Consider the following 24,218-nt stretch of genomic DNA (forward strand, 5'->3'; position numbering starts at 1 on the left):
ATTAAAAATTATTTAAATGTGAAATTTAAGAATATTTACCCCAAACTATAGATTAAGCTAATTTAAATAATGTAGAACATATTTTAGTTTCTACATAAATTAGCTCCCTTAAAAGACTACATATTAAGATAGGTAGAGCAACATTAAAATGATTTCTTGCATAATCTGTTTTTTGATTTTTGACATGGGATCTATTCTATAAACTAGAGGTTGTTAAGAAAATGCATGCAGAAACTATCGATTTAATGCTAAGGAAGAAGGAAATTCATATTAATATCTTAGTAAACAAGATGCTAGGCAGTGGAATATAAAGAGAAGTTCTCAGGGTGAATGTTGAAAAACAAATCCTAGTCACATTTCTGTATTCAATCTATGACCTTGGGAAAGTCACTAAATCTTAGTATATGTCAGTTTTCTCTTGCATAAAGGAAAGTTCATTTTTTCTGACTTCACATGAATAGTGTGAAGACAAAATTGGGCTAATGGGCAGTACATTAAAGAAATTTAGAAATTTCTAAGGATAGAAATAACCCAATACATAGTAATTAACCACACTTTTTCAAACTTAGCTGTGTAATATTTCAGGTATTTTTAGCAGAATTCAGGGCATCTGACACAAGGTAAAAAGAATGAATTAATGTTACTGAATTTTGAGGAATATATGTTTTTAACTTTCAGATGCTATTCTACTCAATCAACCTATAGTATGTTTAGCATGAAGTTTTTATGTTGTTTTGCTTTTTTGTTTGAAAACCTTGGGTAGAATATGCTTTAAAACACTCAAAAATCATGAGAATTCTCTTTACCCATAAATGAAAGTAGATAGATCCTTATTTAACAATTACATTTTTAGTTTTTTTCCACATTTTCGTGAATATTGAATGAATTCTTAAAAACAAAACAAAACAAAACAAAAAACAAAACTCTGGGCCAAACAGGCACAAGACTAGAAATAATATTATTTTAAATATATTACAGCGTTATAGAAAACATGCAATACAATTATAATCTGCATCATATGATATAAGAAAGGATTAAATTAGATGTCTATTTGAAACTGTAGAAGAAAATACTAACGATTTTTCCGTCTTCAGAATTGAAGACTTTGCCCTTCAAAATACTCTATTAAGGAAATGAAAAGAAAAACCACAGACTGGGAGAAAAATATCTACACATCACACACCTAAAAAAGGATTTATAAATAAAACATTAAAAAACCCTACCAAAAACTCAAATAATGTTCATAAAAATAATGCTCATAAAAATTTTATTTATAAAACTCCAACACTAGAAGAACAAAAAATACCTTTTATATATGAATGACTAAACAGACTCTGGTACATGCATGTAATGGTATTCTATTCACCAATAAAAGGGAGTGATTTACTGAAACACAGAAATATTGGTGAATCTCAAATGCATTATCGTTAGTGATAGAAGCCTATTTCTAAAGGATACATACTCTATGATATTTTCATTATATGTCATCCCTCAAGAGGCTAAACTATACAGACAGAAAGCAGATGATTGGTTGCCAGATACTATAGACTGACTGCTTATGTTCCCCCAACAAAACATGTTGAAACCTACTGCCCAATGTGGTGGTGTTTGGAGGTGGGGCCTTTGGGAAGTGATTAGGTCACGAGGTGAAGCCCTCATGAATGGGGTTAGTGCCTGCAAAAGAGACCCCTGAAAGCTCCCTTGCTCCTTCCAACATGCAAGGATAAAATGAACAGGTTGTTGTGTATGAACCAACAAAGGGGCCCTCACGAGACACCAAATCGGCTAGCTCCCAGTCTCTGTACCATGAGAAATAAACTTCTGCTGTTTATAAGCCACTCTATGGTATTTTTGTTACAGCAGCCCAGACATTTCAAGACATCAGGTATTGTAAATAATTGTAGGTATGATCTACAGAGGGGAACAACAGAATTTTAGGAGGATTTATAGAATTGCTTTATATTTTGACTGTGATGATAGTTATGTGATTATGAGATTTTTCAAAACTTGTAGAATTCTATGCTTAAACAGTAATTTTTCTGTATGTCATCTGTAGCTTAATTTTTTCAATGGAGGAAAAAATAACAGCATTTATTTAAATTGATCCAGAAAATTTTAGTCTAAATATTCATATCTTTCACCTACTTGTTCTAGTAGTACCTTTCAAAATCTTCAAACTGTAATTCTTATTTCAAATAATGGTATTTCAGGTTATCTTACAGTGCCTATGCTTTCCTTTCTGTGTTATCTTCTGAAATCTCAAGGCCCTCATGTCATTCTGTCCTTTCTGATTTCATACTTATTTCTATTTCTTTCTCCCTCTTATTTCTGCTACTTACTAAGATAGATATTCTTATCTTCAGAATCATTAGTGTCCTATTTTTTCCCTTTTTCTGACATTTCTGAAAGTATTGAGGCAATATAAAATCACATTATTTTCCTGGCAATTATACCACATTTCTGGCACAATACAGTATATAGGCAACTAAAATCTCCAAAGCTATTATCACATATAATTAGTAATAAATGGATCTCTCTTGCCTTTTTCCTGGTTTACTTTTCCAACCTGAGGGGAAAGAGCAAAGTGTGCATGTGTGTCTGTGTGTGTGTGTGTGTGTGTGTGTGTGTTTGTGTGTAAAATCCCTATTTAATTTCCATTTGATTACTTTTACTATGTTGTTTTTTTCTTGTTTTGCAATACTAATTTTATCAATAAGCACACTATCTTAAGGGTAATGTGTGTCCTGAAAGTATCTGAAGCATTCATCTACTTTCTTGTTCAAGCTCATGGATAAATGTATCAAATGCAGAGAGAAGCAGAATTCTATTCTATTACCATTCAGGCATCCTAAAGTAGCTGATTGGCTCGATTTATTTATTAAACTTAATGAAAATATAAAATATTGTGTCATTTTCTTCTCTCTGCACAAAAATATATTTGGCTTAGGAAATAAATAGTAAATTTAGGAAACCTCTTATATCTATTTGCATATCACTTCTGTCAGAATACCCTTCTGTAATGAGAAATATTTTGAAAATCCTTGTTGAAATATGGGTACATCATGTCTACTTTATGTTTCAGATCTATCAGCCCTATATCTTTATCAAGAATTGGGGGTAAAAGATAGAATTATGTTAGTCTCTAATTGTCTCTCCAGGTCTATTCTTAACTCCTCTCCACTGTTCCCTGTGCCTTAAGGGGCTTTCATGTAGAAACCGCATTGCCTCCAGATAGCCCGTTCTTAACAATAAGCTACACTTCCCATAGGGACAAGATAAGAGGTAGGTTCTGAGACTGGAGTACTCATTTGGAAGAAAGCAGGAATGATGGTGTCTCCTACAATTCTCCTTGAGGTCAGAGCGTGTTTTATTGTTGATAATAGTGCTGAACCTGTATCTGGAAGCAAAGTGATCCATTGATGAAAAGATGAGGACAGTAGCAAAAAAAGCAAAGGACATAATGACAAAACCATTTAAAAACAATAACTTCGATGATTTCAAGTATCCAGTTATTTTCCAGTATCAGTTTACATTTCATCATTTCCCACATTTCAGCATAAAAATAATGAGCCATGATTTAATTAACCTTTGCATTGTACCATGATTTTAATATAAATATCACTTGTGAACCTCATTACAGTCTTGGAAGTTCTGTGTCATCAAATTCGCCTTTCAGATTAGGAAACACAAAGTTAGAATGGACCACAAGCTGTCTAAAAGCACGGGGCTAGTGAGCCAGTCCTCCATTCCCACCATATCTCATTCCAAAACCAGTTTGCTTTCAGTTTTCCCATTTGGCAATTTCAGCTAGGTTCCTTTATTAAAACCCATTCCTCTAAAGCTTGATCACAAACATTGGAAGCTGTGGACACAAACCCAGGGAAATAGGTATTTCAGGAAAAATTGAATTAGGGTTGTGATTTATTAAAATTATTTAATCCAATAATTGCATCCTTTAAAACTACTGATTTTTACAATTCATAAGGAATCTATTTCAGCAAGACACTAGATATAACACAGTGTAATTTGAGATCTCCTCAGGGACCTGGAAGTCTTTTTCTCTTGACTATACTCTGCCTTTCCTACTATCTTATGAACTTCAGGAAAGAGAAGGAAAATGCCATTTCCTTCCTATGTATCCTTCCGAATGTGTCTACCACAGTATTATTCACACTGTGGGTAACCAATTTATTTTGCTAACTGACTGAAAGAAGATATCATTATATAATAAAAGTTTCCTTTCTTCATAGCAATTAAAGAATTCATAAAAATTGTCATGAAGCTTCCAAATAAGACCTGTTTAGTAATGATAATTAGTAATAGAAATCATTAGTTATTACATGATGCAGGGAATACTAATGAAGAGAAAGCATATTTTCACTAATCTGCTTTCTGAAATGCTCTTGGTAATAAGTGTTAGAATGGGGTCAAAGTCATTTTCCTTATTTGAAATGGAAAGGTAATTCTAATGTTTTGAAATGAAAGCTTTGCAATCTGCCAGGAATTTTAATTTCTAAGCTGACAGTGTTTGAGCACTTACATCCCATAACAACTGTTATAATGCACATTCCATTCTTCTACCAGTCGCTTGCTCTTCCTACAAGTTAAAAGTGAAAGATGGTTAACAGTAATGTGAAAAATGAATTGCAACCTTGAACTTTGATCAAATTTCAATGTTATCAAATTATGTTAAATTGACACATTGATGACAACGTTCCCTATTTCCACATCTGATATTGTTCTGCTCAAAAGCTATTTTCTTCTAAAAGGGAAAGACGAAAGGAAGTGGTTTAATTTAATTGAAATAACTGTTAAAAGTAATCAATAGTGCTCTGGTTGTTGATATTTAAAAAAAGTGAGAATGCCTTTCTATCTGTAGAGACTGCAGCAAATTAGATGTTGGGAATGGAATATGAAATGGTTTGTAGATCCCTTTACTCTACTAAAAGCCAAGTCATGAAAATTAATCTACTAATAAAACCAAATAAAAACAATGGAACAAAGATCACAGGGAGAGGAAATGACTACATAAATATTTGAAACCTGTTGGATATATTTGGTTATGTTTAATACCAGTTGGCTAAAACTTTGGCCTGTTTTGAGAATTCAAAAATAAGGAGAAGAAGGAATTGGCGGATCTGACAGTGAGGGAGAAACAATTTTCGATGGTTTGTAGACTAGGGTATAGAGTAAGGGAGTTCAAACAGAAATACCAGAAAGCCACTGCAGTGAGCAGGTATGAGGGATCTTTCTTGTTTACATATTTTAAGATCGTGAAAAAGGATTGGCTGCTCTGCTGCAGCTCTTACACCTGGAGAAGCCCCAGAAGTACAGGAGAGAGAAACTGATGGGTTAGAATTCCTCTTTTCCTGACCCTCAAGTGCAGAAAGAGCCTCTAAGAGCACTAGTGTTCTTAGCAGAAGTGAGGCTTTGGACACCTTACTTAGATAATGTGCAGGGTTCTTCACTCTAAGTTGAAAGTCAGGAATGGCTTTCAATTCCAGGAAGTGATTCAAGAGAAAACTTTGAAACTCAGAAGTGAATCTAGTTTTGCATCATTTGTAACAGGTTGAAATAACCAGTTATTTCACACTCTTCCATAGTCTAGAAATATCTAAATGTATCTGACTTTATATTATTTCACCATCTGCATGGACTCCTGAATGTTTACTGTATAAATGCAATACCACTCACCAAGCCGATCCCCAATGAGCTCCAGTGTTTCACACCTTGTACCTTGAACATTCTTTTACTTCTCTGCCTGGCACACACTATCCCCAGTCACTTGCTGGGAAGATTTATAATTATCTGTTGTTTCTTATCAATTATCATCTAGATCCAAGAATATTAGTGGTTGGCTTAGATGCATGTTAGATTTTTTTTGGCAAGGCTACCTTATAAATAATGATGTTGTCTTCCATCATGTGATTAATAATGTCAAACTCTCTCTTTTCATTCTGTTAAATACTATTAGGACTTTTAAGAATTTTGGTGGTGGGAAGAAAACTTTTTTGGGAAGAAGTGGCTGATTTTGGTTTGGCTATGAAGTGTCAAAATGTGTTTTTCTCAGTATGTATTATTTATCATGCTAAGGCTTATTGATCTCATGAGTATAAGTTTTGATGTCTATCAATTCTGCAATATTCTTATTCATTATCTCCTTTTACCTGGTCTTTCTTCCCTCTCTCAATAATCTCCTTCTAGTACTTAATTAGATGTATTTTGAGCTTTTTTTATTTTATTTTTTTAATTTTTATTTATTTATTTTTTCAACATTTATTTATTTTTGGGACAGAGAGAGACAGAGCATGAACGGGGGAGGGGCAGAGAGAGAGGGAGACACAGAATCGGAAACAGGCTCCAGGCTCTGAGCCATCAGCCTGGAACTCACGGATGCGAGATCGTGACCTGGCTGAAGTCATACGCTTAACCGACTGCGCCACCCAGGCGCCCCTTGAGCTTTTTTTTTTAAATTCACTCTTCTATGTATTTTAACCTTTTACCTAATGTTTTATTTCTTCATCTCTCTGCTCCATTCTGTGTCTAATTGGCTGACACAGCTTTTAAATTATTGCATTTATTTTTCCCTTTAGTATTTTTATAAGTTGTTATGTCCAGTTGTTTTTATTTTTATTTATTTTTATTTTTTAGACATTTATTTATTTTTGAGAGACAGAGCATGAGCGGGGGAGGGGCAGAGAGAGAGAGGGAGACACAGAGCCTGAAGCAGGCTCCAGGCTCTGAGCTGTGGGCACGGAGCCTGAGGCGGGGCTCCAACTGACGAATTGTGAGATCATGACCTGAGCCGAAGTTGGACGCTCAACCGACTGAGCCACCCAGGCGCCCCTATCTTTAAAAAAAATTTTTTAAGGTTTTTATTTATTTTTGAAGGAGAGAGAGACAGAGCATGAGCGGGGAGGAGCAGAGAGAGAGAGAGATGGAGACACAGAGTCTGAAGCAGGCTCCAGGCTCTGAGCTGTCAACACAGGGCCGATGTGGGGCTTGAATTCACAAACTGTGAGATCATGAGCTGAGACAAAGTCAGATGCCTAACTGACTGAGCCACCCAGGCGCCCCTGTCCAGTTGTTTTTATACTGTCTTGCTCTTATCCAAATTTTCAGGTCCTTCTTTTATTTGTATAAATGTATTAAAACACATGCATTTTGTATGCTTTATGTAATGCATAAACACTTAGCATTCTGCTGTGGCTTTTTAAAAAAGAAATTATTATCCATGTTGATCTGTGTGTCTATTTTTTAAAAGTGAGTTTACGTCCCTTGTAACTATATTATGGGAATTATTTGTTGTCATATTTTAAAATAATTCATCCAAGAACTTTTCTCTATCCTTTTGCCAAGTGCTAGGGGAGTGCTAAAAATCTTGAAACTTTTAATCTTAAATTTTTAAATTCAGTGTCTTTGAACCACATGGATGGTAGTTTAGCCTATCCTCAAGGGGAGGCAGGATTGTGGTAAGAATTTTTAGTAAGTTTTCATACCTATCCCCACCACAATACATTTGTGTCTCAAGGCTATAGTAGGCAAGAATCTGGCCAAAACAAGTTGGTATTTTGGTTTGGTTTGTTCTGAGTATGTCTAAGTGTGTTTTATTCTAGATTTTTTCCAATGAATGTGTGCCTTTCATAAATTCCAGCTTCATGAAATGGCCTCTTTGAAAGTGAATTTCAAAACAAGGAATTTGAAGCTACTAGGGAGAAATTGACAGATGCCCTTTGGCCACATCCACAGGTGTCTTAGCTCTCTGGATTTGCTTTTCATTGTCTGGTCTGTAAGGATTTGTCTTCATCTCCTTTTAGCTTAATCATGCATTTTAAAATATGTTTTATTTAAAAAAATAAATAAAATAAAGTAAAATATGTTTTATTTTTTCTTTTACTTTTTGGTGTTCTCCCTACACTAAACTTATAATTTTATTTAAGGAAATAAATAATTTTAATTAATCTACCTAAAAATGTTATTAATTCCAAAACTCAAATATGTGTTATCATTTTTTATACATAATATGATGAAAGAATATATTGTTTGGCACCACTTTGAGGTACTCTCTATAGAACTGAAATTGTTCCATGTCTCTCAGACAACATCCCACATTGAAATTGATTAGTCCTATCCATTCATTCATTTATTTCCTTACATCTACTTGACATTACCACAAACTTCCAATTTTATAGACTAATTAATGCATAGCACTAATCAATCTGATTATGCACTTCCAATGAGCAAATGATGCTATTTATCATTGTTACTTTTAATGAATGAGATTTATTTTTCATCTGTTGTAAATGTAAACATGCCTCTTGATAAGAAACAATTTTCAAAAAAGACACCTCTATATTAAATTCTAATAAATGTGACTATATCACCAAACAGATTGTTTTCTCCAATACTTGTGTGTCTCAATAATACACAATAACTTTTTACAAAATGAATCTATTTTTCTTCACGTTTCATTGATGGTATCGGTCTTGAAATTTAAAGTTTGGTGACATTCATTTTGTCTTATCATAATATAAATCTCTAGTATTAAATGCTGACCTAATAAAATATGGATTATTTTTTCCCCTTTTAAGAGACATTATGTCATTTGGAAATAATACACGTTTAAACACATATGGGATTATTGGTCCTAAATGATATCTCTTCCATTCCAGAGTCCGTACACCTTTAAATGACTCAATAACAGATGTAAAATGCAGAGTGAATATAAAAATATTAGATTAATTAAACCGTGAAGTATAGTTAAGCTGAGATTAAAATATTAATTTTCTTTATGTCTGTGGAATACTGATTAGTTCATCCTTCTCTTTTTCAAATACTGCTTTTGTCTATCATCATTATAAAGCATCACTATCAGCCTCACTTAAAAGAAAAATTGAATAATATTGACTTACTTAATCAGAATTTTAATAATATAAATCATATTTTCTGTAAAACATGAGATTTAGCATGCTTATTTGGAACTTGCTATAAAAAAAAGTGGGACACTCTTTTCTCTCCCATAGGGTATCTCATATTTCTGATAGATTATTATTCTTTAAGTTCAACAAGAAAAAAGAAGTATGTTCCTAATACATTTTGGGAACAGTGATATAAAATACTACAGATTATCAATCAATATATTTGCCAATAATGTTTCACTTTATCTGTCTGTGAGAAAGCAAGATTTTGGCCAAACTATGGCTGGTCCATCCATATATCTTCTGCTGTGAAGGGGGAAGGAAATTTTGTATCAATTTTAAAGTACAAAATTTGGAATTAAGTAGATACCTGGGAGAAAACTGGAGTGAGATTTATGATCCCTTTCCTGTAGTTATTTAGAACATTATAATGCCCATAATGATCATGATTTAGATCAGTGAACAAGAAAAAAAAAAAACACTTTAAATCTACTGAGCTTATTATTGGGTCATAAATAGTTATGGGTATATACTCTTTGGGGTTCAACATGTGACTGAGTCAGAAAACAGCTTAATTTGGTCTATCACAGGGACTTGCTTTCCATATAGTAGCAGTGTTTATGAGTGACCTTTTTAAGTATAACAGTGAGGCATAGGCTCATGGCAGTGAATACATATGTATTTATATTTTAAAATTTTTTAATATTTATAAATTTATATTTATTCATATTCTTGTATATACTTAGCATATATATGTTAAATATATTTTCTGTGTGTATATATTACTATATATTTTTACACACAGGTATATGTAGTGAATTTTAAATACTGTATTACTTTGTCTTTTTATATTTTTTATAATGGTACAGTAATGAACTTTGTTGTTTTTTTTCTCAAAATTTTGTTAAATTCTAGTTAGTTAACATATAGTGAGTGTAATGTAGGTTTCAGAAGTAGAACTTAGTGATTCATGACTTACATATAACACCCAATTCTCAACTCAACAAATGCCCTCCTTAATACCTATCACCCATTTAGCCCATACCCCACTCCCCTTCCCTCCAGCAACCCCCAGTTTGTTCTCTATAATTAGGTCTGTTAGGGTTTGCTTCCCTCTCTTTCCCCCAACTTCCCCTATGTTCCTCTGTTTTTGTTTCTTAAATTCTACATATGTGTGAAATCATATATTTGCAAATACCAAGATTTTATTCTTTTTGATGGCTGAGTAATATTCCATTATACACACACACATGTATGCGTATAGCTTATACATATATATATGAAGTGGTATATACATAGTAAACAAATGGTATATATATAATATGAATTTTAAAATGTGGGATTTTAATTACATATATTTAAAATACTGTATATAATATTATATATTTAATCTTAAGTGTGGGATTTAATATTATATATATACCACTTATATATATTATATATACCACTTCTTTATTCATTCATCAGTCAGTGGACATTTGGGCTCTTTCTGTAATTTGGCTATTGTCGATAGCACTGTTATAAACATTGGGGAACATGTGCCCCTTTGTAACAGTATTTTTGTATCCTTTGGTTAAATACCTAGTAGCACAGTTGGTGCGTCATAGGGTAGTTCTATTTTTGACTTTCTGAGGAAACTCCATGCTGTTTTCCACAGTGTCTATATCTGCATAGTTGATTTCCAGAAATGGAACTACAGAGCTGCTGAATATGAAAGACAGCTTGATCCAATTTACTTCTTCTTTCTGACATGTGTGCTTCTTATTTAATATCTTTCAACTTATTTAGAAATGGACACATCAAATTCATTTTCTGATTTAAAATATAAATTCTGACAAAATTCCTTGATCTATTTTTACTACATAAAATATATAAGTTCTGCATTGTGATATTTCCAATTTTTTTTAACACATTTCAAATGAAAATAGTTTGGATTTTTGTTTCCAGGAAACACATATTGAATATGACTTGTTTAGCACTCAAATGCATTTAGTAACTCATGCATTATGGCACTGTTTCTACATATAACTACAGAAATATGCAGGTGGTTTCTCAGAAGTAAAAAAAAAAAAAACCAAAAACAAAACAAAAAGAAAACAACAAACAAACAAACAAAAAAACATGATAGAGCTCCTCCTGCAGATTTCACAAAAATGTCTCACAAAGATGTGGTCATTTTGTTGTTGGTGGTGGTTTTCACAGAAAGAGAGAAAGCAAACACTTGTAATTCATATATATTGATGGAGATCTTGCTGACAAGTTCTAGGTTTCAATAGAGATCTTTATTTCAAAGTATGTGTATAGCTTAACACCATATGTCCAACTGTCCTGCCTGGAATGTTCACATTATATGATTCATTCATCTGGGATCCTGATTCCAGATGCTTGACCCATAGGTATGTCTTCCTAACTACCCATATTTCCCTTCTATGCTCATTTCCCTTGTTTTAGGTGCTTTCTCCAAACTTGGCAACACATCTCATTTTCAGAATCAGAAGTCCTTCTATCTAGTCAGCTCACTAGTTGAGAATCTTGTCTATCCCATCCATCTAGGTGATTGACCCTAACATCATCAATCTTAGTAGAATTTGCTTTTAAAAAAATTTGTTTTATAGAATGGACACAGAATGTTGACAGTTTGGATAATTAACAAAAAACAGTAATATCTTTTATTATCTAGTAATTTCTAAATTTATAGAGACATCATGGACCAGTGGGAAACTACTGGAGCAAGAGTGATGAATCCCACATTCCGGTCTGTCCACATATAGCAAAAACACACAAATAAAAATACTGTGTAATATTCAGCATGACAAACAAAAAAAACCCCTGTATAATATTAAGCAAAACAAATATAACAAGTGAACAACAACAAAAAAAACCCTGTATAACATTAAGCAAGACAAATAAGCTTTCTAGACTTAGGCGTACAAAATGGTGAACACACATTGATCTGTCTACATTCTAAGGTTCGTGTGATGATTAAATAAGAATAATATCTTTTGTATTAGTAAATGCTCTTTAAGCACTTTCCTAAACACCTAATGGATGTAGGAAGAATTTAAATTTTTATCCCACTTCTGAGAAATAAGAAATTAAGACCCAAGGGGTTGAATGATTCATAGAAGATATTGAAACATAACTATACCCCAGGACTTCTGATTTCTACTCTATTTTGGATTTTATTGTGCAAAAAGTAGGAAATGTTACGGGCCCCTTAACTGAGTACAAACATTACAATTAGGTTATATTTGATAGTAACCATGATGATAGCTAAATTTTACAGTATTTAAAACATTGCCCTAATATTATAAAAGGATCTTAACTTCTCATTTCCATTTATATATGGTTTTATAGGACTAAAACAAATATTGAGGGATTTTAAAAAGTCTTTAGTGAAAATATTTTAATTAATTCAGAGTTGTCTTCTATAAAAATATTTGAAACACTGAAATCATTCAGTAGATCTTCTCCCAGGGATGGCAAATAGCCTTTTAAAAATCATCTTTTAAAGGTGACCGCAATGATGAAAAGGTGCCATTTGCCCTACCACATTAAAACCCTCAGTCATATTCCTGTTCATATGGCCAACACTGACCCAGATGCCAAGCTGTGAAACACAGTTCCCCACAGCAACAGCTGGTTGCTTGGCAGCCTCATTAAGTGTCTGCATGGCCCCTGTAATATTGTCTGTGGGTCTCACATGTCATTATGCTGGTGATAGCTGCTCCGGGCTCTTGTGTCCTTCTGCTTAACTTTTCCCCTTGACTGATATGTTTCCACAGATTTTGTTAATTTTACTAATTTATTTTTAGGCAACCATCATTTGGTTCTTCTTATATACATGAAAGGCTATCCATGGACAAAATAAAATCTATAATTACTTTCCATCTTAATTCATTGAGAGGTAGCAGTGCTTATTTAAATTTCAACATGGAAAAGGTATTTTCCTATGACCACCTCTCAAACTGAAAAGGAATGTAATTTATATGATTTGTATGTAGTCATAATGATCAGATCCATTCTTTCCTTGAGAAGGGAACTCATAATCCTTAACCACAGGACAAATGGTACTACCAAATTTATCTGTTGGCGTTTTCCTTCCTGTTAACTTAATTACTAAAGTGTTTACAAATTCATAACACTTAGGATAAAAGTGAAAAACAGATAAACCTATCAATATATTAATCATAACTCTCTAAACAATCAACTACACAAACTGACAAATGTATTCTTCCAATGGCTATCTTGGTATAGAGAAAGTTGGAAAGGGAAGTGCCCTGAGTTTAGATTATATATGGAATCATGTGCAGTACTGAATGGCTTGACTTAGGAAGAAAAGAACAGAAAATCAAAGGGAAAAGGTTTAAGGACATAAGATAGCACATAAGGAAAGACAAGTAATTTGTTCTCACAGAAATAATATGAGTTTGTCTTTCCTATCTATAGAGCCTTAGCCAGTGCCATTCTCTGCAAGCTTAAAAAATGTTTGCCCAGTGGATAGGATCTCACATAATATCACATACATCACATCCAAACAGGGATCCCCTCCTCTAGCAAAGGAGTTATGAAGTGAGCCAATGAGCATAGGATAATCTGATACTTTCACCTAGAACCTGGTGGCCTAGTAGAGCATTTGACTAGCCTGTTGGAGATAAAGCAGAAGTACAACCTCAGATGGGATATCATCCTCCAGGAATCCATTTATACATTGAGCCAAAGAACTTTGTATGGTACTAAATTCCAGTAGGAAAACAAAAACAAAAACAAAAACACAACCCTGGGTCTGGGAACTAAGAGGTAGAAGTAAATGTGGTCTCACAAATCTGGGTTCTGCAGAGTTTGATGTCCTGTTCTCCCAAGGAGGAATACTTTCACCAGGAGATATAGCAAAGGTCGCATTAAATGTAAGGTACAGCTGTTGCTGGCAGAGTAATTTTTTATTGCATATTGCATATTTATTATGGACTGTACAGAAACTTTGGGGTCTGGTATTATTTGTGTTGACTCATAGCAAATAGTAACATTATTGTTTGATCAATTAAATCCTGTGGTGGTTTGGCTTTATGCTTTTTTTGGGTGTGTTTGTGTGATGCTGGGTGTTTACTAAATCCATCTAACTTACTCGGACTTAAACGTCAATATATATTTCACTTCATGTTCAATAGCTAAGATCTTTGCTCAGTTCTTTCAGCCTTCCATCAAGTCCATTGCTTCTGGGTGCACAGTGTCTCCCTGCAACTCAGGGTTCAGCCAGGGATTTGAGAAAAGTTTGAACAAAGAGTTGGGGCTTTCCTCAGATGGAAGTCCTTCCCAGGATTTTCTTCCTTAGTTTCCAGCTGATTTGGAGCCTCAAACTCTGACACTTCAAGCCAAGGAACGATAGCTCTCTTTTTGAGTATTGGCTGACACATGTTCAGTCTTAAGAATGCCCTCAAAAAAGCCACACAGTGGTGAAATTTATCTAGTCTGCTTTCTTTCTTTCAATGGTAAAACGCCCTTTAGGTCCTGTCTCTTTTTGGACACTCTGCAATACCATTATATAGTTTTTCTGTAAATAATTCATCTGAAATTATCAACTGTTATTATTGGATGGTACTATTCTCAAAGATTGGACTGAAATGCCAATTATTTTTTTTATTATTTTATGTATATTCTCTATAAGTTTGAACTCAGCTTGGATATATGAGACAATCCTCGTACTTTTTGAAAGATAAAATTAATTCAGGATACCCAAACAATTGAATATCTGAGGCCAAAGAGCAGAAAGTATGGCAAACCAGAATTTACCACGCCCTAGGGTAAAAATGCAAACATAGGAAGGAGTGCTACTGAAGCAAGAGCTGGGATTATCCAGGAGAAGCAGGGACTATATAGGGGCCACTCTTACAAGGTGTGGAACCATGAAAGACACTCAGCTGCTTCCAAATATATTGCTTAAGTCAGAGAGAAACAAAGAGAAATACCCAAGCTCCCCTCTTCCTCCTGTTCTTAAACTTCCGTTAGCAACCTCTGTTAGCTGAATCCAACAGCAAAGTGGCTGATGAGGGAAGCTGATAAGTGGAATACTCTCCTGAAATAGTGAGCAGAATAAGCTATGGGCAACAAAGAGATTTGAGATCAAACAAGACCAGAAGAGAAGTCATTCTTCATACTTTCCCAAAAATTATTTTTGTAATTTACCAAGAACTTATAATTTGCATGTTTAATTTATAGGAGTTCAAAGTTATGAAATAGTTTTCTTTCTTCTAGATAATGGAAGTGATGCAGAATATTTTAACTTTGCATACATTTATTTGAACTCAACTATGTATCACTTTTACATTACTATAATCAATCTTTTATGCAGTTTTTATTTATATGTATCACATATGTACAATTTTCTTTGCTCTCATTCCTCTTGCATCTTTCAAACTCAGTGGATGTCTCCTTATGTCACAAGTGTGTTCTTTAGAATTTATTTAGGGAGATTCTGCTTATGGCATATAATTTTATTGTGAATATATTTTTGTTTAACCCTAATTTTTGAAAACTTCATTCAAAAGGAATAGGATTCTTTACTTTTTTCTTTCAGCACACTGAACGTATCATTCCACTGTTTGCTGGTTTCCATTGTTTACATTGAAATATGTGTTGTCAGTCTACTTGTTGTTCCTTTGAAGTAAAAAAAATTGAAAAAATGCCAATAAATATGAATCACAAAATATAAGTAATTTTTGGGTTACACTCGGGGATCAGACTGACAAAATTAAGCTAACAGGTTACTTTATTTCACACTATGTAGAAAGGGAAGATTTGTGTAAAACAAGAGATTTTATAATTTGCACATCTTTTATTTTAAAGGTAGTATGATACATATTTTTCTCCCTACTTGGCTTTTCAACTGCTATACTGGTCAATTAAGATATGAACCAATATGAAAGCTGTTATTATCCACTAAAACTAATTTATTTCTCCCCTTGAGTATTTTTATACATTTTAGTAATTTCTTCATATAAACGCAGAAATGAATATAATATGCTTTAATTTGTTGAGGAAACAGCAATGCTACAGAGTAAGTTTTTCATTTTCCTATACTTCTATTAAAGATTTTCCCCTTTTCATCTCTATTTTAAGAAGTCATTTTGCCAAAATAAGAAAGTGAGGCATATAAAATAATATCAGGTATAATTTTTTTAAAACTTGCTTCTAATCACCAGCTCATTTTCATTTTTATCAGGATGTTTTCCAGCAGAGCACAGCATAAAAAAAGCTACTCTAATGTAAATATCCTAAAATATATGGTTTTAAAAGAAAATAATATTGAGATAGGCTTTGAGGATATATTGCCAAATTTTAGGATGCCCAAGGACATTAATTCAAAATTATCTGTCAAGCAATTAATAAGGAACATTTTTATTATTTAGTTCTACAAGTAGGCAAGATTGACATTTTCTTACCCGTGTCAGAATTCTCTCCCTAATTAGAATTGTAGGCATGAGATTATTTTTCATGTAAACTAAACAATATAAATATTTCTAAATATGCACAGCAGTCATGTGTTATCAAGAAAATTAACTGAAAAAATTACTTAATTCTCAACATCTAATAAATATTTCTCAATTATTTCAGCCTGGAAACCATAGGTGAAAAAAACTGGGCATGGTTTGGCATAACGCGATAGAATTTTATGTGAAGTTTATGATAGAATGTTCCAAACCAAAAAATCTATAAAATTACACAGACGGTTATACTGGTTTTCTAGTTGATAGGCCATAAAAACACTGTGAACAAGAGATGTAAAATAGGTTTCATTTTGCCTTTCTGCTCTGAAAGAATGTTGCTGACAAGAGCTCCAGACTGTGGAAGAACATGGAGTAAGATAGTGTGGAGCCAGTTCTTCAATAAACTTTGGGCTAATCTTGCATTTGTTATGAAAATTGGTAAGGAGTCATACAAATTTCTCTGCAGTTCTTATGTACAAATAAAAATTTAGTCATAGCTTGTATTTATTGTTTACTTTATTTTCTTCAATATTTTGAAACATTCATTAATCAATGCAATGGCCAGGTATTTAAAATGACTTTGTTAATTCTTGATATTTAAACCATCATAGATGATTAATTTAAAGCAACTGTGGTAATTTTATTCAGTTTACTAGAAATCATTTTAGAAAAAAAAGTTATGTTACCACATTCTGGGCAAAATGCTAGGCAAATTAGTGACCACCAGAATGCTTTTTGAAATGGGATAAGAATGAAGAAGAGATGATAGATGATAGATGATAGATAGATAGACAGACAGGGAGAATGATAGATTAAAAGTGACAGTCTTGGAGGGCCTGGGTGGTTCAATCAGTTAAGTGTCTGACTCTTGATTTCAGCTCAGTTTCATGAGATAGAGCCCACTTCGAGTTCTGCGCTGACAGAGTGGAGACTGCTTAGGATTCTCATTCTCTCTCTCTCTCTCTCTCTGTCTCTCTCAAAATAAACAATTAAAACAAAAAAAGAAAGAAAGTGACAATCTCTTTTACCTTTGGATATTGTCTGGTAATATGTCCTGAAATGTCTGTAGCCAATTGAACCAAGAATTGTTCTAAAAATAAAATAAAAACCTCAGAGACAGTAAAGCAGGAAGATTTAAAGAATGTGGTTAATTGATTGTCTTTGAGCCACTGAATTTACTAATCATGGAGTCATCATACCTTGGGAGTTTTTAATGTGAGATTATAAATATTGTTATTGCTTAAATCACCTTGAGTTGATTTTCCACTAGCTGCAAATGTATGCTAATTCACTCCCCTTACTAAAGAAATGAGGAAGCAATGAACCATAAGGAATAAGGAACTAAGTAAGATGCCCCCAGTTACTCAGGATATATCCAAGTTATAAACCTAAATATACCTACACATAAAGCCTAGCCTCATTTCATTACACAATGGGAATTAGCTAACCTATGTACATCCGGGAGGTTATTTAGGTATATCAGAAAATGCAACAACCCTCCCCCATAACATCCTGTAAAGTTCAATTCCAAGAAAAAAGACATACATAAAAGAGTGTGTTTCTCCAACTATTTAAAAGCAGATGACAAAACTGATATCTTAATTTGTATGTAATGATTCTTAATGCAAATAAAAGTAGAGCACATTGAGTCTGGATTGCAATTCTGACTGCTACAAAAGAGTAAAAATTTTCTTATGTAAACTTTTTGGTTTGTTGCAAGGATACACAATGTCTCAAATACCAAATAATGTTTTTATCATTAGCTTTAAATATTAAAACAAACAAGTTAATTGATTTTTAGTGTTTTTTTCTTAGAAAGTAGAGTTTATTTAAAACAAAAAGTAAAATAAAAAATTCAGTTTGCTTTTAGAAATTTACAGATGTTTCAGTGAGGCATCTGTTATAAATTTTTAAACCTGCTCCAAGGCAAAACAATTATCTTGTCATAGCATCCTTTCTATTATCTACCCCTTCATCACTCTTAAATAAGGCTTTTGTATATTTGGAGTCAGAGTGTTTGCAGATAATCAATATGATGCTAAGGGTTGTTTTGGTTTGCTTTTTGTTTCTTTTAAACTGGTTGGAAGTAATATGTAAGGCATGGTGACAAAGCTATTTAACTAAATGTTTTCACCAAATAAACTACTTTTATCATTTCTTTCCTGCTATAATTTAAACAATTGCCTTTGGTGCATTGCAAAATCTTTTATATTTAAGTGTTACTAACCAAATTTTGAGATCAGGATTCAATTACTTTTTAATTATTTACTAGATCCACCTACTAATTTTCCCTTTGTTTTACTAACATTTTTTTTTGTTTTCCATCAAAAGTTTGTTTTACAAGATAAAATATTTAATATATTCCTTTAATAAAGAGAGGGTAAATTCTGGGGTAAAAGTGTTAGCAGAGAAACTAAAGAATTTGGCTTGTAAACAAGAAAAGTGGTTTTGAGTCTGTAAGGTGGAATCTTTGAGAACTGAACTTCTCACAGTGATTAAAATCAATAATCTTTGTGTTTCATAGACTTTGGTCTTGTCTCTTGTATTCCACTAGCTGCCATTAGTTGGAAGCAACTTCTCCTGGAAAAGGGTGGGGATTATTTTTCTGGTTGCCTCTGCAACATAACTGGGGATCAACAAATATTAGGGCCACCTTCTCTTTCTAGAGCTCCCCGCTCTTTGATGATGGAAAGGATGTCAAGGCCTCCTCAAGAAATTGAAAGATAAACAAATAGCGCACTTTAAAATCTGTGGAAAACTAGTTCACTAACATTTCTAAACCGTCATAAGAATCTTTTCATTATCCATGCCTGGAGTTGGTTGAATAACAGCCACCTGAAGCTATCTGCTCTTTGTCATTAGCACCTGTAAATGTTACCTTAAAAGGAAAAGGGGTCTTTGCAGATAATATTAGGTTAAGGATCTGAAATTGGGAGATTATTCTGGATAGGCCCTGATAATAAGTATATCTTTATAAGGGGAGGTAGAAAAAGATTTGAGGTAGGCAGAAGGCAATATGATCACAGAGGCAGATATTGGAACGACATGGCCACAAACCAAGGTTTGCCAGCAGCCACCAGAGCTGGAGACAAGGAAAAGATTTCCCCCTACAGCCTCCAGAGGGAGCACAGCTCTACCTGATATCATGATTATGGCCAAGCGATGTTGATATTGGACTTCTGCCTTCCAGAACTGTGAAGAAACAAATTTTTCTTGTTTTAAGCCACCAGCTCTGTAGCAGTTTGTTATGGCATCCACAGAAAATTAATAAAATAATATAACTGTTAAAAATATACTTGGGGAGGGGGGAGGAGCCAAGATGGCAGAACAGTATTGGAGTTTTTTTGTGTGTCTCGCATCCATGAAATACCACCAGACCAACACTAAACCATCCTGCACACCTAGAAAACTGATTTGAGGATTAACACAACAATATGCACAACCTGAACCACAGAATTCAGCAGGTACACGGCGTGGAGAGGTGAACTTGGGAAAAGACAAGCCTTGGCGGACAGGAAGCTGCTTTTGCAGGTGGAGAGAGGACAGAGACCAGGGGGAGAATACGGGAAAAGCACCCCTCCCCAAAAGCAGCTGGAGATAAAGTAGAAAATTGGAAACAGCCACAGGGACTAAATTAAACAGGGAGAAAGGAGAAAGGAGAGGGTTTAAATTCCATTAACACTGTAAACAAGGAGAGTGCAGAGTTTGCAACTCCACAGCTCGATACCTGGCAGTGCTGTGGTGGGAAGGGTGAATCCGCACCCTCCCCCCAGGAGCAGAGTGGGGTCCAGGAGGTTCTTGGGCCACATGGGGAAAAGCGGTTCCACTGCTGGAAGGACATTGGTAGAGACTGTTGAAGCCTGTTGAAGACTGTTGAAGACAGTTCAAGGTCTTAAGGTTGAAGCCTGGTGCCAGATGTGGGCTGTGATTTTCCATAATCCCTGAAACGCTGCTGCTACACTATCTCGCAAACTTTTTCTGGGGCGGGCTGGCACCTGGCCACAGTCTCGGGGCACTGGCAGCAGCAGGGTCCCACAAGCGTTCCTGGATGCATCTGACATCCAGTCATTGCTCACTGAGACCCTCCCACAGAGGGGCAGAATGGGTCAAAGCCACAGTCCTTAAGAAGTAAGGGGCCGGGGAAAACAGCCACATCTGAGACAAAACTCAGGAGACAGGTACTGCCTGGGGCTTGGTCATGGACAGTGAAAAAGCAGGGAGTGGACAAAAGCTGAAGATAGAGGACAAGTGTGCGATTCCTGATTAGGGAGAACAGAGTTCTGATACTAGAGACTGGGTAGCTGGGTGATGCCATTTTCACTGTTCCCGCGCATGTGCATACGAACCCGTGGGCGCCACAACACTCCACCCCAGTGGGCTAGCAGTGCCATCTAGTCGAGAACGGAGGAGTTACACTAAGTCCTGCCCAACTGGGCCAACCTTGATCTTCAAGAACACACGTCTCACAGCCTGCTTAGTTTATGGACTATAAAGTGCTTCATAGTCTGACTTCTAGAGGAAAATGAAATAATTTCAGTCCTATTTCAATCTATTAGCAGGCCCATCTATTTAATTTTCGTTCTTTCTTTTTCTCTTTCTCACTTCTTTTTCTTGAAATGGAAAGAAAAAAATTTATTTTTATTTTCAATTTTTATTAAAAATATGTTTATTTTCTTACTCTATTTTTTAATTTTTGTGTAAATTTTTTCAAATTCTATTTTATTCCATCATTTTATTTTTGTCTACTACAGTGTATTCACTTTCTAAATTTTCAAATGATTTCCATTTTTTTCTTTTTTCTCTTTTTCATTTCTTTCTTTTTCTTGAATACACAGACATAATTAATTTTTATTAAAAATCTTTTTCTTTAATTTTTTCTAAATATTCTTTACTTTTGTGTAAGTTTTTTCAAATTCTACTTTACTCCCATCATTTCATTTTAGTCTACTTCAGTGTATTCATTTTTTCAAATTCTCAAAGGATTTCCTTCCCCCCACTTTTCTTCTCTAGTCTATCAAACCACTTTCAATACCCAGACCAAAACATACCTAAGATCTAGCATCATTTATTCGATTTGTGTGTGTGTGTGTTTAAGTTTTAATTTTAATATTTTTTTAATTTCAATTTTTCTACCTCATTAACTACCTTTCTCCCTTCAAAATGATGAAATGAAGGAATTCACCTCAAACGAAAGAGCACGAAGAAACAACAGCCAGGGATTTAACCAACACAGGTACAAGCAAGATGTCTGAAACAGAATTTAGAATCATGATAATAAGAATACTAGCTAGAGTCAAAAATATATTAGAATCCCTTTCTGCAGAGATAAAAGAAGTAAAAACTAGTCAGGATGAAATAAAAAATGCTATAACTGAGCTGCAATCACGGATGGAGGCCACCTTGGCAAGGATGGATGAGGCAGAACAGAGAACCAGCAATATACAGGACAAATTTATGGAGAATAATGAAGCAGAAAAAAAGAGGGAGATTAAGGCAAAAGACCATGATTTAAGACTTAGAGAAATCAGTGACTCATTAACAAGGAACAACATCAGAATCATAGGGGTCCCAGAAGAGGAAGAGAGAGAAATAGGGGTAGAAGGGTTATGCGAGCAAATCATAGTGGAAAACTTTCCTAACCTGGGGAAAGACACAGACCTCAAAATCCAGGAAGCACAGAGGACCCCATTAGATTCAACAAAAACCGACCATCAACAAGGCATATCATAGTCAAATTCACAAAATACTCAGGCAAAGAGAGAATCATGAAAGCAGCAAGGGAAAAAAAAGTCCCTAACCTGCAAGGAAAGACAGATCAGGTTTGCAGCAGACCTATCCATAGAAACTTGGCAGGCCAGAAAGGAGTGGCAGGATATATTCAATGTGCTGAATCAGAAAAATATGCAGCCGAGAATTCTTTATCCAGCAAGGCTGTCATTCAAAATAGGAGAGATAAAAAGTTTCCTAGACAAAAATTAAAGGAGTTTGTGACTACTAAACCAGCCATGCAAGAAATTTTAAAGGGGACTCTCTGAGGGGAGAAAAGACGAAAATATAAATAGATAAATAAATACCCAAAGCAGCAATGATTAGAAAGGACCAGAAAACACCACCAGAAACTCCAATTCTACAAGCATCATAATGGCAATAAATTCATCTTTCAGTACTTACTCTAAATGTCAATGGACTCAATGCTCCAATCAAAAGACATAGGGTAACAGAATGGGTAAGAAAACAAGATCCAACTATATGCTGATGACAAGAAACCCACCTTTGACCTAAAGACACCTTCAGATTGAAAATAAGGGGATGGAGAACCATCTATCATGCTAATGGTCAACAAAAGAAAGCCGGAGTAGACATACTTATATCAGACAATCTAGACTTTAAAATAAAGACTGTATCAAGAGATGCAGAAGGGCATTATATCATAATCAAGGGGTCTATCCACCAAGAAGACCTAACAATTGTAAACATTTATGTACCAAATGTGGTAACACCCAAATATCTAAATAAATTAATCATAAACATAAAGAAACTCATCGATAGTAATACCATAATAGTAGGAGACTTCAACACCCCACTTACAATAATGGACAGACTGTCCAATCAAAAAATCAACAAGGAAACAATGGCTTTGAATGACACACTAGACCAGATGGAGTTAACAGGTATATTCAGAACATTTCATTCTAAAGCAGCAGAATATACATTCTTCTCCAGTATACATGGACCATTATCCAGAATAGACCATATACTGGGACACAAATCAGCCCTAAGCAAGTACAAAAAGATCAAGATCATACCGTGCATATTTTCAGATGACAACACTATGAAACTAGAAATCAACCACAAGAAAAAATTTGGAAAGGTAACAAATACTTGGAGACTGAAGAACATCCTACTAAAGAATGAATGGGCTAACCAAGAAGTTAAAGAGGAATTAAATAGTATATGGAAGCCAAAGAAAATGTTAACACCACAACCCCAAATCTCTGGGATGCAGCAAAGGTGGCCATAAGAAGAAAGTATATAGCAATCCAGGCTAAAGAAGGAGGAAAGATCTCAGATACACAACCTAACCTTACGCCTTAAGGAGCTGGAAAAAAGAACAGCAAATAAAACCCCAAACCAGCAGAAGACAGGAAATATTAAAGATTAGAGCAGAAATTAATGCTATTGAAACCAAAACCAAAACCAAAACAAACAAACAAACAAAAAACAGTAGAACAGATCAATGAAACCAGAAGTTGGTTCTTTGAAAGAATTAACAAAATTGATAACCCAATAGGCAGTTTGATCAAAAAGAAAAAGGAAAGGACCCAAATAAATAAAATTGAGAATGAAAGAGGAGACATCACAACCAACACAATAGAAATAAAAACAATAATAAGAGAATATTATGAGCAATTATATCCCAATGAAATGGGCAATCTGGAAGAAATGGACAAATTCCTAGAAACATATACACTACCAAAACTGAAACAGGAAGAAATATAAAATTTTAACAGACCCATAACCAGGAAGGAAATCAAATTAGTAATCAAAAATCTGCCAAAAAACCAAAAGTCCAGGACCAGATGGCTTTCCAGGGGAATTCTACCAAACATTTAAGGAAGAGTTAACACCTATTCTCTTGAAGGTGTTCCAAAAAACAGAAATGGAAGGAAAACTTCCAAACTCTTTCTATGAAGCCAGCATTATCTTGATTCCTAAACCAGACAGAGACCCCACTAAAAAGGAGAAATATAGACCAATTTCCCTGATGAACATGGATGCAAAAATCCTCAACAAGATACTAGCCCACCGGCTTCAA

This window comes from Herpailurus yagouaroundi, unplaced genomic scaffold (assembly GCF_014898765.1).
Source record: "Herpailurus yagouaroundi ecotype Mexico unplaced genomic scaffold, PumYag 186, whole genome shotgun sequence".
NCBI lineage: Eukaryota > Metazoa > Chordata > Mammalia > Carnivora > Felidae > Herpailurus > Herpailurus yagouaroundi.